This window comes from Silene latifolia, chromosome Y (genome assembly GCF_048544455.1).
Source record: "Silene latifolia isolate original U9 population chromosome Y, ASM4854445v1, whole genome shotgun sequence".
Lineage (NCBI taxonomy): Eukaryota > Viridiplantae > Streptophyta > Magnoliopsida > Caryophyllales > Caryophyllaceae > Silene > Silene latifolia.
The window spans coordinates 298,219,597-298,235,870 of NC_133538.1; the positions used below are offsets into that span (position 1 = coordinate 298,219,597).

Sequence of the window (16,274 nt, forward strand, 5' to 3'; positions counted from 1 at the left end):
CTATTTTTAATTCAAACAAATGAAATACAATAATTAAAAACATATTGAGGAAATAACTATTAAATTTATTTCAATAAAAAATTATAGAACAATTTAATAATACTAAACTAAGTTATAAACTATATAATAAATTACTCAAAATAAAAATCGGAGTTACTTTTTCACCTACAAACTTTACTTTTCCACATATATTTTTTCATTAACTTTCCATTTAATAGCCTTCTGGCCTTCTTACCTAAAAACCCCTATTTCATCATTTTCCCTAAAATTTAATCTAATTGTTCCAATAACTTGAACAATGGATTCTAATTCGAAGTAATTTACATGTTTATCAATGATTAATATTAGTTGTTGTGTTTTTTTAATTTAACAATGAAAATGAGTATATAAAATTTGAAGAGTTGAGGGATGCTCTAGCGGATGAACTTGAAATAAACAACGAAGAAGTAATAAACACCGTCATGCCCTCATGCATGATGTAGACAAGATTAAGTCAGCCAATATGAATTTGCAGCAATTGGAATTCCATAACTAATAAGCCGATACAAATTTGGCATAAATTTTGGCTAGACAAACTAATACACCAATGATCTCCCAACTTGTTTGATTTCAGATTTCTTTGATTTGGTTTCATTAGATTGATGAATCCCATGATTATTTGCTATTGGTACGGTGGTGGGGTCTGGTTGGTGGTGGCCGGCTAGTGACTTGGCCGGAGGGAAGGTAGGCCGGTGGGTGGGTAAGTGGTTTTGAATGGGTGGATATGAGAAAAAAAAATGATAAGGGTAAAATCGTAAAAAGCGTATGTGAAAAAGCACAACCCATAAAAATAAGAGATTTTAAAACAGAATAATTTTGAAATATTTAGAATGTAGATTCCTTAAATAATTTGATCCATATTTCCTTAAAATCAAATCATAAACCATAAAGAAAAAAATAATGGACGAAAATTAGGGATTAAAAATAGGAAAGTTTGACTTTTTTATAAATTACGATTATTTATTATATAATGAAATTAAATTGGCTAGTATACGTGCTGATACCTCTTGCTTAACTGGTTACGAGTATACTTGCAAACACTAACACCCTTCTAATGCAGCGTGTTCGAACCTTACTAACACCGTTTTTAATTTTAAATTTTTCTTCTTCCTTTTCCCCCCTAATTCCACACTAACTCATGCAATTCACACAGAAATTAATTTAGGGTTCATCATTAATAATAAAAAAAATCGAATAAAACTAGGGTTAATCCAATTACACGATTTCAATTAGGGTTCATCATCAATTGAATGATCGATTTTTCTGTTTAATTGAATTATGGCTAAAATAGGGCTACATTTGAAAAACTTAAATTAGGAGGAAAATGTTGAGCGATTTAGATTAATTGCATAAGGGATCATCAATTTTATTAATCGAATTAAATTAGGGGGGGAATGTTTGACGAAATTCATTATTATTATCCCTAATTCAATTTTTGGATGTACCCTAAAATAAGTCGAACTTATTTAAAATTCGGGTTTCGTTAATTTGATGCAAAACTTTGATTGATGCAAAAGTTAGTCAGATGTAATTGAATATGATAATTAGATTTTGCCGAAATTGATTTAATTGAATAATAAATAATTCTATTTTTAAGTAATTGACTAAATTTAAATGGAAACAAAATAAATCAAATAAGGAAATAAAACTAACCATAAATTAATTAACTATATATGCAAAATGACTAAAGTAACCCTAAATTAATCTAACCTAGCTAACTATGGTTTGCCACGTGTCACATAGATATTGGTTTGTGTACAAAAATTTTGTACACAATGTGTCCTTTTCGAGTTTTCAAGTTAAATTTATGAGTTTTAAAGATTAAACCCATATAATAGTTCGTTCAATTAAAACTCAGTTTTAAACTTAAAGTTCTTGGTTTCCAACATAAAACCAAAATAATTCAAGTTAAAACAAAGCTTAAAGTTTTGAAATGCTGAATTTTAATCTTAAAAATTGGAGTTTTCAAAATTAATTCCAAACCTAGGTATTGAGTTGTTGGTAGAAAACGTCAAACTGGTGACGTTCTTCTTTGTTTTGTGCAATTGATTGGTACACAGAAGGTATTGGTCTTGTCGGCTGTGGCCTATGGATGACAACGTTGCGGAGGGGATCGTTGTAGTAGGAAAGTGGATTACAGAGGTGGTGGAAAGTATTAGTAAATATATAGCGTAGATATCGTATTGTTTATATTTGTCTATATTTTATATTGTGTTCACACGTGTATAGCGACTATATAATGTAACTCGTAATCTCATTATTATTCAAGGAATATAATTCTATCATGGTATCATTGTTTTAGGTTTACTTTTCTCCAAATATTCCTCCCTTTCGAACCCTAGCCGCAATTCGCATCTGCCACGGCAATAACGAAAGACGGCGCCACCAGCAAGTCCGACAATGGAGTCCCTGGTAAGTCCACTCTCCACCCGGTCTATTCCGTCACTAATATTTTAAATAAGGTTCGGATGCTTGACGGAGTTAAGGTTAATTACTCCGCTTGGGTGAAATTATTTACCCTTCACGCTCGTGGTTACAAGGTCCTTCACCACATCGATGGTACTAAGCCCCCTGCCGCGACTAGTCCTGATTTTGATTCATGGTCTGAAATCGACGCTCATGTCCTACAATGGATCTACAGATCTGTGTCCGATGATATTTTGCTTCGAATTCTGGAGACCGAATCCACGGCCTACGAGGCGTGGGTTCGCTTGCAAAATCTGTACCTTAATAATAAGGGTTCCCGTGCAGCGGCTCTTGAACACGAGTTCACAAATTTGTCCCTTGAGAAAGCTTCGTCTCTTGACGATTACTGTCAGCGTCTCAAGGACATAGCCACGCAACTTACTGATGTTGGTGGCAAAGTCGATGACCAGCGCTTAGTTTTGCAATTGGTCTGTGGTTTGCCTTCTGCGTATGATACTGTTGGTGCTTATATCAATCAACAATTACCTAGTTTTGAAGCAGCGAGGGGTATGTTACAGTTGGAAGAGCAGCGTCAGTCCGCTAGGCCCGAGTCGACACAAACTGCACTTGCGGCCCCATCTTCCCCGTCAGATTTATCGGACTCCAATGGTTCTGGTAATTCCTCTCAACCTTCTCGTCATAATAATGGTAACAATGGTAATCGAAATTGGAACAAGCGCAACAACAACAACAAGAAGGGCGGTCGAAACAATTGGCGTAATAATAACGACAAAGGCAGTGGTAACAATGGTGGTGGCAAGACTTCCACTCCAAACCCCACCACTGTCACGTTTCCGGTTTGGCCAGGTGCTCCGTGGCCCACTCCTTGGGGTGTTCCACCATGCCCTTACCCGACACAACAAGGTTGGGCATCTCCCTGGCAACCACAGCAGCAGCCGCGTCAATCGACCCCTATGCAGCCACGGTTCTCAGTGCAAGCTCCTGGTTATGGCCAAGCGTATGTTGCTGGCCCGGTCTCCGATTTCGACCCTGCCGCGCTTGGGCAGGCCCTGCAGACGATGACCATCTATCCACCCGATAATGGTCAATGGGTTATGGACACAGGCGCTTCGTCTCATTTGACATCCGAGTCAGGTACTCTAAATCCTCCTTTTAATTCGAGTCATATTCGGTCTATATTTGTTGGTAATGGTAAGTCTATTCCGGTTCTTGGATCGGGCAATGCTACCCTTACCCTTCCTAACCGTAAATTGTCCCTTAAAAATGTCCTTTACACTCCCAATATTATTAAGAATCTTATTTCAGTACGTCAATTCACGAAAGATAACAATGTTACTGTTGAATTTGATCCACATGGCTTTTCTATGAAGGATATTCAGACTGGGACAACGATAATGAGGAGCAATAGTACCGGTACTCTCTACCCCGTGTCAGCTGCATCAAAGTCCGAACCGCCCATCACCGTCCTAGCCGAGTCACCCTGTGATCCATGGCACTCTCGCCTTGGTCATCCTGGTTTTAATATTGTTCATTTTCTTAATAAAATCTATTTTATTAGTAGTAATAAGGAGTCCAACTCCAAACTTTGTCATTCTTGTCAAGTCGGAAAACATAAACGACTTCCTTTTTCAGATTCTAATTCAATGTCTCTTGTTCCGTTTGATATTATTCATTGTGATTTGTGGAAATCCCCTATTCTTAGCAAAACGGGATTTAAATACTACATGGTCCTAATTGATACTTACACTCACTATGTTTGGGTCTATCCTCTAAATTTCAAATCTGATGCACCCGATAAATTTTTACAATTTCGCACTTTTATTCGCACTCAATTCACCAAAGAAATTAAAAGCTTTCAGTGCGATATGGGTCGTGAATTTGATAACTCCACCTTCCATAATCTCGCCCAAAATCACGGTCTCACCCTTCGCTTTTCTTGTCCACAAACGTCACCCTAAAATGGTAAAGCGGAACGCATGATTCGACGACTAAATGAAATCATGCTAACACTCCTCCTTCACGCGCCCCTCCCTCCCACTTTTTGGATCGATGCCCTACACACAGCAACCTACCTCCACAATATTCTTCCTTCCAAACTCCTAAATTATCGATCCCCCGCTTCCGCCCTCTTCCTTCGTACTCCCACATACAAACACCTCCGTGTCTTCGGTTGCTTGTGCTACCCAAATACCTCTGCCACGCGTCAACACAAACTCCTTCCCCGGTCCACACGTTGTGTCTTCCTTGGCTATCCCGCCAACTATAGAGGGTACCGGTGTCTAGAGCTCGATACTGGAAAAATTTTGTTGTCCCGTCATGTCACTTTTGATGAACACACCTTCCCATTTGCCTCCATCGACACGCCCTCACCCACTGCCTACGACTTCCTTCAACCACCCCTCCCACCTGACACGTTTTCCTACCCGTCAGCCCCTCCCCCACCCGAACCTCCAAGCCCTCCCCCTAACCCCCAAACACAAAACCCACCCACCCCTAATTCCCCTGCCACACCAACTCCCACAACGCTCTTTTCCCCTGCCCGTACTCCCACCCCTCCACCTCCGCCTCCACCACCTCCGCCCCGGCCCCCAACCCAGCCCCATTCCATGGCCACCCGTGCTCGCCATGGCATATATAAACCCATCGATCGCCTCAACCTCATAGCCTCTACCCCCCCTGCCATCTCGCCTTTACCCAAATCCCCTAGTGTTGTTCTTCAAGGCCCGAATTGGACTACCGCAATGAATACCGAATATCGTGCTCTAATTGAAAATAACACATGGGATTTAGTGCCTAGGCCCTCTGATGCTTCTGTGATTAGGTGCATGTGGCTATATCGCCATAAGTTTAAGTCGGATGGTACTCTTGAGCGCTATTGTAACACTACGGATTTTCCTTGGTGACTACTCGACCGAGTAGCGCCTACTCGGCCGAGTAGTGCTGAGGTTGTGTGTTGTTTTGGTTCTGCCGAGGAACACTCGGCCGGGTATAGTTAACACTCGACCGAGTATGGGACACTCGGCCGAGTACACTCTTACTCGACCGAGTGTCCGGTTTGGCGGAGTGTTATTTCGACGGTTTGATTAGGGAATGTTTAGGGTATTTTATATTTCCGCGTCAGTTTCTAATATCATTTGAAAGCTTTATCATTCTACGATCTCTCCCTAATCACTCCCTAATCATCCTCATATCTCGTTGTGTGTGCAAATCGTCGTGATCCTTGCGTGTAGTCTCTTATTCTACTGTTGGTAAGTTTCATTCCCTTGTCTTTTGTATTCTTTTGGGGTTCTTTTGTATATATGGAATTGGGGAAAATGGGTTTGTGCAATGTGTAATTGTAGTATGTGATTATTGTTGTAGGTGACGACGTGATATTTGTTATGCATTTGTATGGTCGATTCGGACAAAGATAGCGGGTTGCGAAAAGGTAGGGTTTCTCCTACTCAAGATCTTGTTAATTGATTGAGATTGCATATGTTTTATAATTGTTGTTATCTGCTGATCATCGGAGTATGGGTGTTGTGGTGACGGTGGTGAGGTGATTGTGTTGTGACAGTTGTGATGCTGTGGTTTGTGTGATTGTGGTGGAGTCACTTGCGGGAGTGGCTTCACACCCTAGTTCGCCCTCCGTGGAACCCGCCATGGGAGGGGATGTGCACATTAAGGGACAGGGATTGTTAGTCGCTCGTTGATGAGCTGGACTAGGTGGGGATGGGCTGCGGTCACCCACTGGCGGCGAGGATTACCTGTTGCGATGGGTAATCTGGCAGGGCTACACACTTCGGTGTGTAGTCGGTTACTGTGCGTGAGATCGATGATCAGCTAGCGGTAATGTTGTTGTCTTATATTGATTGAGTAGTACTGACCCCGTGTTGTTGTTTTGTAAAACCTGCGGTGATCCATTCGGGGATGGTGAGCAGATTGTGACAGGTGATACATTTATTGAGCTTGGGGGCAGTCATGGGAGAGTCACCACGCTGGATTAGATGACACCATCACGAGCTTTAGTTATTGTTTTGGTAGTTGTTGCCATTTGGATAATTCGTTTATTAGATCTTGGAGACTATGTAACCTTTATAATTACCGTACATTAATATATGTGTTTGGACTGTTGCTTTTGATATATACTAACCTCGGGCAACCGAGATGGTAACAACCTTTCATGCTGGGGTAGTCCTGGTAAGGTACCTTGGTATGAGGGGGTGTTACAAAGTGGTATCGAAGCCGACGATTCCGGCACCTAAAACAAATGAACCCAATGAACTTAGGGAGTCTAAATAAAATGAACCCGGGGAGAGTTGTTTGGAGCTACCGCAAAGACTTGGGAGACGTCCCGGAGTCGCACTAAGGCCCTTACAATCTCAAGCCGGTCACATGGGGGAAAATTTTGTATGTTGAGTCGTGTGTGTGTAATACTTGTAACTTGAGCCTTGTATTGTTGTTGGATGAAATGAAAGGATCTGACCATGGTGGTATATGATAAAGGAAGTGCGTAGTTGCGTGTGAGAACTGGAGCATGTTATGTGGTTACAGCTTGGCTTTTGAAACGGGGTGTGGAGTGTCATATATAGATGGAAAATATTGTTTAATTGTGTAAACGAAAGGTGAAATAATTGGAGTATATGCAATGTGAGGTAGGATGTATTTATATGATCATGATGATGTTAATGTTTGGTTGTTAGTAGTAGCATGAGATTAAGCTCATGTGTCTATGCATATGAATGTCGTGTTTAATCTTCATGTGAGAATGATAAAAGTTCATCCATGTACTGGTATTTAGAAGTATTAAGTTGTTTTTGTTACCTTATGCATGTTCAAGTTGTTTTGGCATTAGAAAGCTTGATTTATCTGAATACCGATTACGGAAGGGTTGTCTTAAAACTGTTATAAGTCAAGTTCGAGAAATGATATTGCTGTGATTCCAAGTTGAGGTGATAGCTTGTCCTCTTACGATTCTAACGATAGGTCACACGCCCAGAATGACCAAGTAACGAGTGAGATATGACTGTTTTACGAAAACTGGACGGTGCTGAGAACTGCACCTATACTCGACCGAGTAGTCCCTACTCGGCCGAGTGTCTTTTATACTCGATCGAGTATTACATATTCGGCCGAGTAATCTCTCTGTGATAATACTGTTTAGCGTCTGGAGTCGTGAACTCGACCGAGTAGTCTCATACTCGACCGAGTAAGGTCTACTCGGCCGAGTATTCCCAATACTCGACCGAGTAATCCTTCTGCGGCAATTGAGTTGCTTCTGGAGTCGAAAACTCGACCGAGTAATATAGTTACTCGACCGAGTACCTTGTACTCGACCTAGTATGTTATGTACCCGACTGAGTACCTCATTGGGCGATCACTTTGAGTCGGTGGCTATGTTCTTACTTTTGTTTTGAGCCGGTGGCTATGTTTTTGCATTGTTTTGAGTCGTAGGGTAAATACACATGTATGTTTTGAGTCTTAACGCATTCTTTTATATGTGAGACGGTCTTGATACGTAAGTTACCGGAAGTTATGACATGGAGAATGACGGCTTATGAGGGACATGTGTTGGGTAAGGAAGACATGTGTTAATGTGGTTGTGAAGGATAGTGGAAAAAGAAAAGGGAAGAATGATGAGCTAATCGAGGTAAAGAGCATGTTTTGTGAGATATGATGAGTGAAATAGTCGTGTATTGAGTAGTATAAAAGTAAGTGTATATGGGCAAGGGTGATGTAAGTGTAAAGAAGCATGAGAATGAAAGATTGAGATGAGAGATACGAATAGTGACATTTTGGGATGTGTAAGGACTTATAGAGGGAGACGGTTAGCATTGTGTTGCTTAAGGATATATGTAATGAAAGGTTGCTTTAGATGGATGGAGAAGAGGGGTATATAGTGAACTTAGATAGAGATATGTCGCGACGTGGAATTGAAGATGGTGACCAAGTTTGGGAATTTGGAATTTTCACGATGTGAGCCTAGTGAGTAATTCTTTGGGCAGCTAACGGTATGAGATGAATTTTGGTTTCCTAGTGATGTAAAAAGGGAGATGCAATTGTTTGAACTTTAAACGTTGATTCTATGGATAGATTAGTGACAATTGGGAGTTATAGTATAATGAGAGAAGACTCATGGTAAGAAAGAGTGAGATGATATCGACATAAAATAATGGGAATTGAGTTTGGAGCAATGTGAAGGTAACCGGAGCACTAGAGAGTTAGATAGAAATAATGAAGAGTTGGATCATTAAGGGAGTTGTCGAGGGTAAAAGAAAAGAATAAGGGGAGTAAAACTAGGAACATGTTCACTGAGGATATGTGATATAAGAGTAAGGAATCGTAGAGATGTATGATACTATCATGAGGATTTGAGTTACAGTTATGTAGAAGTTCCAGGACAACATGATAATCATGAGTTTCGAGGAATTAAAGAAAGCAAAAGTTGGGTAAAGAATTTGCACGATATGAGATTTGGTGGTGAGTCGGGTGACGATACAATTACGGATGCAATTGGAAATAGTGTTGAGGTGATTTTTGTTGATATATTTGATGTTTGTTGTTTGGGATGAGAACCAAAGGGAGGAAAAGGATTGTTATATTAAGAAGTGATAGTAAGAGAGTAGTCACATGAAAAATGTTGGTGTCATAGTATTGTCACTAGTGGTTGAGGATGATGTTATTTTGGGGAAGTTAGTTGTTCTAATGAGGTTGATTTTGTGAAGGTGATTAATGTTTGGTTATGAGGGATTTTAAGGTATGGATATATGAGGTATTCGTTGGTAGTTAGGTACAGATGATATGGCTACGTTCGCCGGGTGGTGATAATTGTGTGTAAAAGAAGATATGTTATGAAGGGCACCTGAGTTAAGTCTGGATAAGAGATATTCATTGTCAAGTGGTAACTTACGTGATCAAGATTGACTAGTTGGATGTATTACGGGTCAATGATATGTGTAAATGTTTGTGTGAGGTTCTAACCTCACAAGAAGTGGTATGGTGTGATAATTATAAAGTTGTTATATGAATGTTTTGTAATTTATGTTGGGTACGGTATACTAATGGAATGAGGTTCAAAAGGTAATAATTTGATTGATCTGGCATGGATAGTTAAAAGTGTATGTGTATTGATGATACATGTTTATTCCGTGAAATGGTAAGGATGATGTTCATGAGATTTTGTCAGTTCATTCCGTATAATATGTTGTGTTATAATCTAGTAAAACGATTTTGAATGAGTTTCTTGTTCGAAATGTCATACTGAGTCAGTGTTTATGGGAATTATATGTGATTGGGATGGTTATCGATGTGGTTGTGGTGCCTCGGGTGGTGATCCGGGCACGGTACTTAGTGTTGTGATGCGGGTATTTTCGCACTGCGGTACGGTTGTGGTGGCGGTTTTGCGATGCCGTCACCGGTTGTGGTGGAGTAGGTGAGATGTTTACGTTACGAGTTTTCGAAAGTGCTTACCAGTTAAACATATATTGTTGTTTGTTTCTTTCATTGTTCTGGTGAGTTTTGGTTGAACATGCAGATTGTTGTTTTGTTTGTTGATGTTTCTTACGTTTCGGTTTGAGAATGAGGGTAGAGTATGATATGAAAGAGAGTTGTATATGTTTTGTTGTTGTCATGGTATAGTGATATTTTGTTGATAGGATACGATTGTGAGAAGTTGTTCTGATAATTTTGACCTTGTTTCAGGATGAGATATCGGTAGTCATAGTCATGACAAGTGATTCGTGGAATATGTGTTATAATGATCTCAAAACGGCAAAGGCGGTTCATAATCTTTTGTTGAGATAGTGAGTGCAGGATATTGGGAATTGGTGTCATGTTAAGTTATGTATGAGTTTTGCGGTAATGAAAGAAAAGAACTTGAGGATCTAGTATGAGTGTACGTAACAAGTGTGGAATGTGAGTTATGCTTTTGGTGATATGAGTTTTATATAGTTTATATAGAGAGGTGTGTCATGTTGCGGTAATGTGGAAGATTTGAAGTTTTGGGTTAAGTTAAAGATTTTGAAATTGAAGGATGAGAGTTGTTTAAGTAAGAGAGCCTAAGATATATGCATGGCGACGGTTCAGATTATAAGTGGTTATCTTTGACACGCGGTGGTGATGGGGATAATGAGAAAATACAGCTAGGATTTAGTATTAGCGAGTTACGAGGACGTAACATTTATCTTAAGAGGAGTAGGATGCGATAAAGGATAAAAGAGATTTTGATGATTGTACATATGGTAGTATAATTGGAAGTAGAGTGTTGGTGTAGCATAAAGGTCGGATATTTGTTTTGATTAAAGGTCATGACCGTGCTTGTAGTAGTTCGATGTTTAGCAATGAGAGAATATTTCAACAGTGTTGATAGTTGAATGACAATGATTATGAGTCCAATAGTTTTGTCAGTTGGAAGATGATGTTTATGTGTTTGAGTAAACTTCGAGGACGAAGTTCGTTTTAAGGATGATAGAATGTAACATTCCGTTTTGATGATTGATCTTCTTTTGTGGTTGAGTGCTATTGAGTGTTATGGAAGTGATACAAGGTTGGCAACATTATATTGTGGTTATTGGGTAATGTTATGGAGTCAGTATTGAGAGCCTATGCTATAGTTGAGATGATATCGTGAGCCATGTTGTGGAAGGAAGAGTAGTTTGTGGAGTTGGTGTTAAGTGTCCATGTTTTATAGGTTGGATTGGAACTTCGCGGTCGTGTTTTGTTTTGTTTGTTGTTTTGCTTTGAGTCGGGGTAATGATTTTGTGGTGACTTGTGTAGTTCCTTGGTGTTGTTATATGTGGTTGGTATAGTCTTGTGGCGTAGTGTTGTGCTTTGTTTTATAGTAGAGTGTGAACTTCGGGACGAAGTTCTTTTTAAGGGGGGAAGATTGTAACACTACGGATTTTCCTTGGTGACTACTCGACCGAGTAGAGCCTACTCGGCCGAGTAGTCCGAGGTTGTGTGTTGTTTTGGTTCTCGCCGAGGAACACTCGGCCGGGTATAGTTAACACTCGACCGAGTATGGGACACTCGGCCGAGTACACTCTTACTCGACCGAGTGTCCGGTTTGGCGGAGTGTTATTTCGACGGTTTGATTAGGGAATGTTTAGGGTATTTTATATTTCCGCGTCAGTTTCTAATATCATTTGAAAGCTTTATCATTCTACGATCTCTCCCTAATCACTCCCTAATCATCCTCATATCTCGTTGTGTGTGCAAATCGTCGTGATCCTTGCGTGTAGTCTCTTATTCTACTGTTGGTAAGTTTCATTCCCTTGTCTTTTGTATTCTTTTGGGGTTCTTGTATATATGGAATTGGGGAAAATGGGTTTGTGCAATGTGTAATTGTAGTATGTGATTATTGTTGTAGGTGACGACGTGATATTTGTTATGCATTTGTATGGTCGATTCTGAGATAGCGGGTTGCGAAAAGGTAGGGTTTCTCCTACTCAAGATCGTTAATTGATTGAGATTGCATATGTTTTATAATTGTTGTTATCTGCAGATCATTGGAGTATGGGTGTTGTGGTGACGGTGGTGAGGTGATTGTGTTGTGACGGTTGTGATCTTTGTGGTTTGTGTGATTGTGGTGGAGTCACTTGCGGGAGTGGCTTCACACCCTAGTTCGCCCTCCGTGGAACCCGCCATGGGAGGGGATGTGCACATTAAGGGACAGGGATTGTTAGTCGCTCGTTGATGAGTTGGACTAGGTGGGGATGGGTGCGGTCACCCATCGGCGGCGAGGATTACCCGTTGCGATGGGTAATGCGGGGCTACACACTTCGGTGTGTAGTCGATTCTTGTGCGTGAGATCGATGATCGGCTAGCGGTAATGTTGTTGTCTTATATTGATTGAGTAGTATCGACCCCGTGTTGTTGTTTTGTAAAACCTGCGGTGATCCATTCGGGGATGGTGAGCGGTGTGACAGTGATACATTTGTTGAGCTTGGGGGCGATCATGGGAGAGTCACCATTTGGATTAGATGACACCATCACGAGCTTTAGTTATTGTTTTGGTAGTTGTTGCCATTTGGATAATTCGTTTATTAGATCTTGGAGACTATGTAACCTTTATAATTACCGTACATTAATATATGTGTTTGGACTGTTGCTTTTGATATATACTAACCTCGGGCAACCGAGATGGTAACAACCTTTCATGCTGGGGTAGTCCTGGTAAGGTACCTTGGTATGAGGGGGTGTTACAGCTATAAAGCGCGTTTGGTTGTTAATGGCAAAACTCAACAGGTTGGTATTGACTGTGATGAAACTTTCAGTCCTGTTGTTAAACCCACCACCATCCGGACTGTTTTAAGTCTTGCCATCTCCCGCTCCTGGCCGATACACCAACTTGACGTTAAAAATGCTTTTTTACATGGTGACCTTGTTGAGACAGTATATATGCATCAACCACCCGGGTTTGTTGACAAGTCCAAACCAGGCCATGTCTGTAAACTCCGAAAATCCTTGTATGGTCTCAAACAAGCCCCTCGGGCGTGGTATCAACGTTTTGCTAATTTTATCACCTCTAAAGGCTTTCGCAGCAGTATTTCTGATGCTTCATTATTTATTTATCGACGCGGCGCTGACATGGCTTATTTGTTACTTTATGTCGATGATATTGTTATTACTGCTTCGTCTAATCGCCTATTGCAGTAGATTATTCAGACTTTGTCCCGCGAATTTGCTATGACGGATCTTGGTGTTCTACATCATTTCCTTGGTATTACTGTCACTCGTTCTTCCACAGGTTTATTTTTATCTCAAGGACAGTATGCTAAATCAATTTTAGCGCGGGCTTCTATGTCGAGCTGTAACCCTTCGGTCACACTTGTGGACACTTCGGCCAAATTAAGTGCCATGGCAGGCCCTCCTGTTGCTGATCCGAGTTTATACCGTAGCTTGGCGGGCGCACTTCAATATCTTACTATTACTCGCCCTGACATTACTTATGCGGTTCAGCAGCTGTGTCTTTTCATGCATGACCCCCGTGAACCACATCTACAGTTTATGAAACGTGTTCTCCGTTATATTAAGGGTACTGTGGATTTTGGTTTCACCCTCACCGCGTCTAAGTCATACACTTTAACTGCTTATTCGGATGCTGACTGAGCCGGTTGTCCTGATTTTCGGCGCTCGACCTCGGGCTATTGTGTTTTCTTGGGTGATACTTTGGTCTCTTGGTCCTCCAAACGCCAACCTACTGTTTCTAAATCTAGTGCAGAGGCCGAATACAGGGGAGTCGCTAATGCGGTTGCCGAAACTACTTGGCTGCGTAATCTTTTGTTTGAGCTTCACATGCTTATTCGCCACGCCACCTTGGTTTATTGTGACAATGTTTCGGCCGTTTATTTATCGAGTAATCTGTTCAAACACCGCCGCACGAAACATATTGAGCTTGATATCCACTTTGTTCGTGAGCGGTGCGAGTTGGATTGGTTCGTGTTCTTCATGTCCCTTCGTCACCGCAATATGCCGATATTTTCACTAAGGGATTTATCGCGCCACTGTTCAATCGATTCGATCCGATCTCGACTGGTGTCCTCCCGCTTCGACTGAGGGGGTGTATTAGTAAATAGATAGCGTAGATATCGTATTGTTTATATTTGTCTATATTTTATATTGTGTTCACACATGTATAGCGACTATATAATGTAACTCGTAATCTCATTATTATTCAAGGAATATAATTCTATCAGAAAGCGTGTGGTTTGTGAGTTTGTCGTAGGTTATGTCGAAGATTAAATTGTATGAAAGAGGTTTGTACTTTGTAGCAGTATTTATTTAGTTTTGATTGTTTGTTGTTGGGCTAACTCTTCAATTGGGCCGTCATAGGATGGTCTTATAGGAGAGTTATATTGATGCATTTGGGAAGGGCTCAACTTTCAAATATGAAAGAGTATACTTTGAGGGCAAATCCGATCTTCAATGTTTCCTGTTCCATTGTCATAATTTTGATTGTATTTTTATTTTGTTTATGTATGCTTTGTAATGCCTTCTTGTCAAACTTAACATGTTTCCCAACTGCAGTAATACATCCAATTCTGATTTGACGGGATAACAACTTAGTCACTCTGATAAAAGTTAGTGATGATAAACATGGTAGTCGTTGGCCCTTATTGCCCGATCTCCACTGTTGATGGCCAAATTGTCCTAACTAAACCCAGCTAATAAAGTAGAAGCTCATTGTGTTTAATGGTTGTTGGCCATAGTTGAAGAATTACGAATGGTGATCTGCTTTTATCTGGCCAGATTTGGAGCTAATGGACTATCCATTTTATGGATAGAGGATAGAGCGGTAGATACGAGCTACTTATTACAGAATATTTTGTGATGAGTTCCAGGTGAACTTTTATAGAAATATATATAAAGACACATTTGCCATCTGTCTGGGTTTTCAACACAATACTCGCAAATAAGCTCACATTGAAACTGGGTGGCCGTTGTGAATTGATAATTTATTGAACTATAGAATCTGTCAGTACAATTGCCTAGCCTTTAGTTGTGTGTCTTTTATTTCCATTCTATGGATGGCTTTTTTGGTTTGTGCCCTGATTACTCTTGCTGCTTCTTTCTGGAGGTGGAAACAATATCAAATCAAGAAGAGGTTGATCTGCGCGCCAAAATTAATGCCCTTAGATCAGAAGTTACGAAAGTCCCTTCCTCATCTGTACTGCAAACTGAAGATGGTGAGGTACTGGACTTATGACCTATCTTCTTGATTTTGTCTTTGATGTATGTAGTTGAATAGTTGTATCTTACTATCTTGTTTGTATGTAGAGTGGACAAAAGCTGACTTGATCTAAGAAACCTGTCCCAAACTGCCTAAAACCAAACTCAATAACCAATTAACCAGTGAAAATTGGTTAATCAAAACCAAACTGATCTGAGCCCAATTCAATAGCCGATACAACACAAATTGCCTCGACCTAACCTGAACTGAAATCGACCAAAGATGACCAATACTTTGAACTATAATCTGATTGGTGACCTGACCAATCCAAGACCTTACCAATTAATGATCTAAATAAGATTGATTTCACATTTAACTTGATTATCTTAATTTTTAACTTAAATCTTTTTTTGACCTAGAGACAGTATAAACATGAAATTATTACTCTAGAGAATATAAACATGAAATTATCACAAGAGTTGACCCAACTAGGCAGAACTTGTTCCCGGTTATAATTTTGTCTGCCTTGACCAAACCAAAACCAACCCGAAAGACTGGATTCAACTATATATATGAGGTTACTTTCCATGCATAGCTCAGTTGGAAGTAGAGAGGAGATTGGATAACTTATCAATGAAGCTGGATAAAGTGGATGAGATGATTTCATCAACAATAACAGCAGACCTACAAGTGAAGTCCATCTTGAGCAGTAAATCAGATATATGGTGAAAGATGAAGAACATGAAGCTGACGAAAACAAATTCACTTAGTCACGCTACACGGGTTCTTCTCCTTGTTTCCGGCTTCACCTTTTTTGTCGTCATTTGTTCATCGGTCTTTTTTGCCCATTTCTGGTTCCCTTGTAAATGTCACGAGACACAAAACTGTAGCTAAATTCTCATTTGAGCAATTCTTTTGTCACATTGCAATAACATTCACATTTCATATATGTGGCCGCTAAATTTATTAGTTAGATTACACTGACCTATTATTTAATTTGTTTCAGATTTGTGAGGGATATAGCGTTGTCCACTAGAAGTAAACTTAAAGATTATCTTAAATGATATACTCCGTATTAAAACTTCATCTAGAGTTTGGCATTCACGGGAAGACGAATTAAAAGCATACATTCAAATACACGGAATTGGTGCACCGTCAG

At 40.1% G+C, this 16,274-nt stretch overlaps 1 long non-coding RNA gene across 2 annotated transcripts; it reads left to right on the forward strand.

Annotated features, from left to right (window-relative positions):
* Positions 1 to 14,404: 14,404 nt before the first annotated feature.
* On the forward strand, positions 14,405 to 16,062 carry LOC141634425 (uncharacterized). 2 transcript variants are annotated; one of them, XR_012539146.1, is made up of 3 exons: positions 14,405 to 14,919; positions 15,023 to 15,131; positions 15,711 to 16,062. It is a non-coding gene; the product is annotated as an uncharacterized LOC141634425 (long non-coding RNA). The 2 variants fall into 2 exon arrangements; XR_012539145.1 differs by lacking the exon at positions 14,405 to 14,919 and having other exon boundaries at positions 14,926 to 15,131.
* Positions 16,063 to 16,274: the final 212 nt, after the last annotated feature.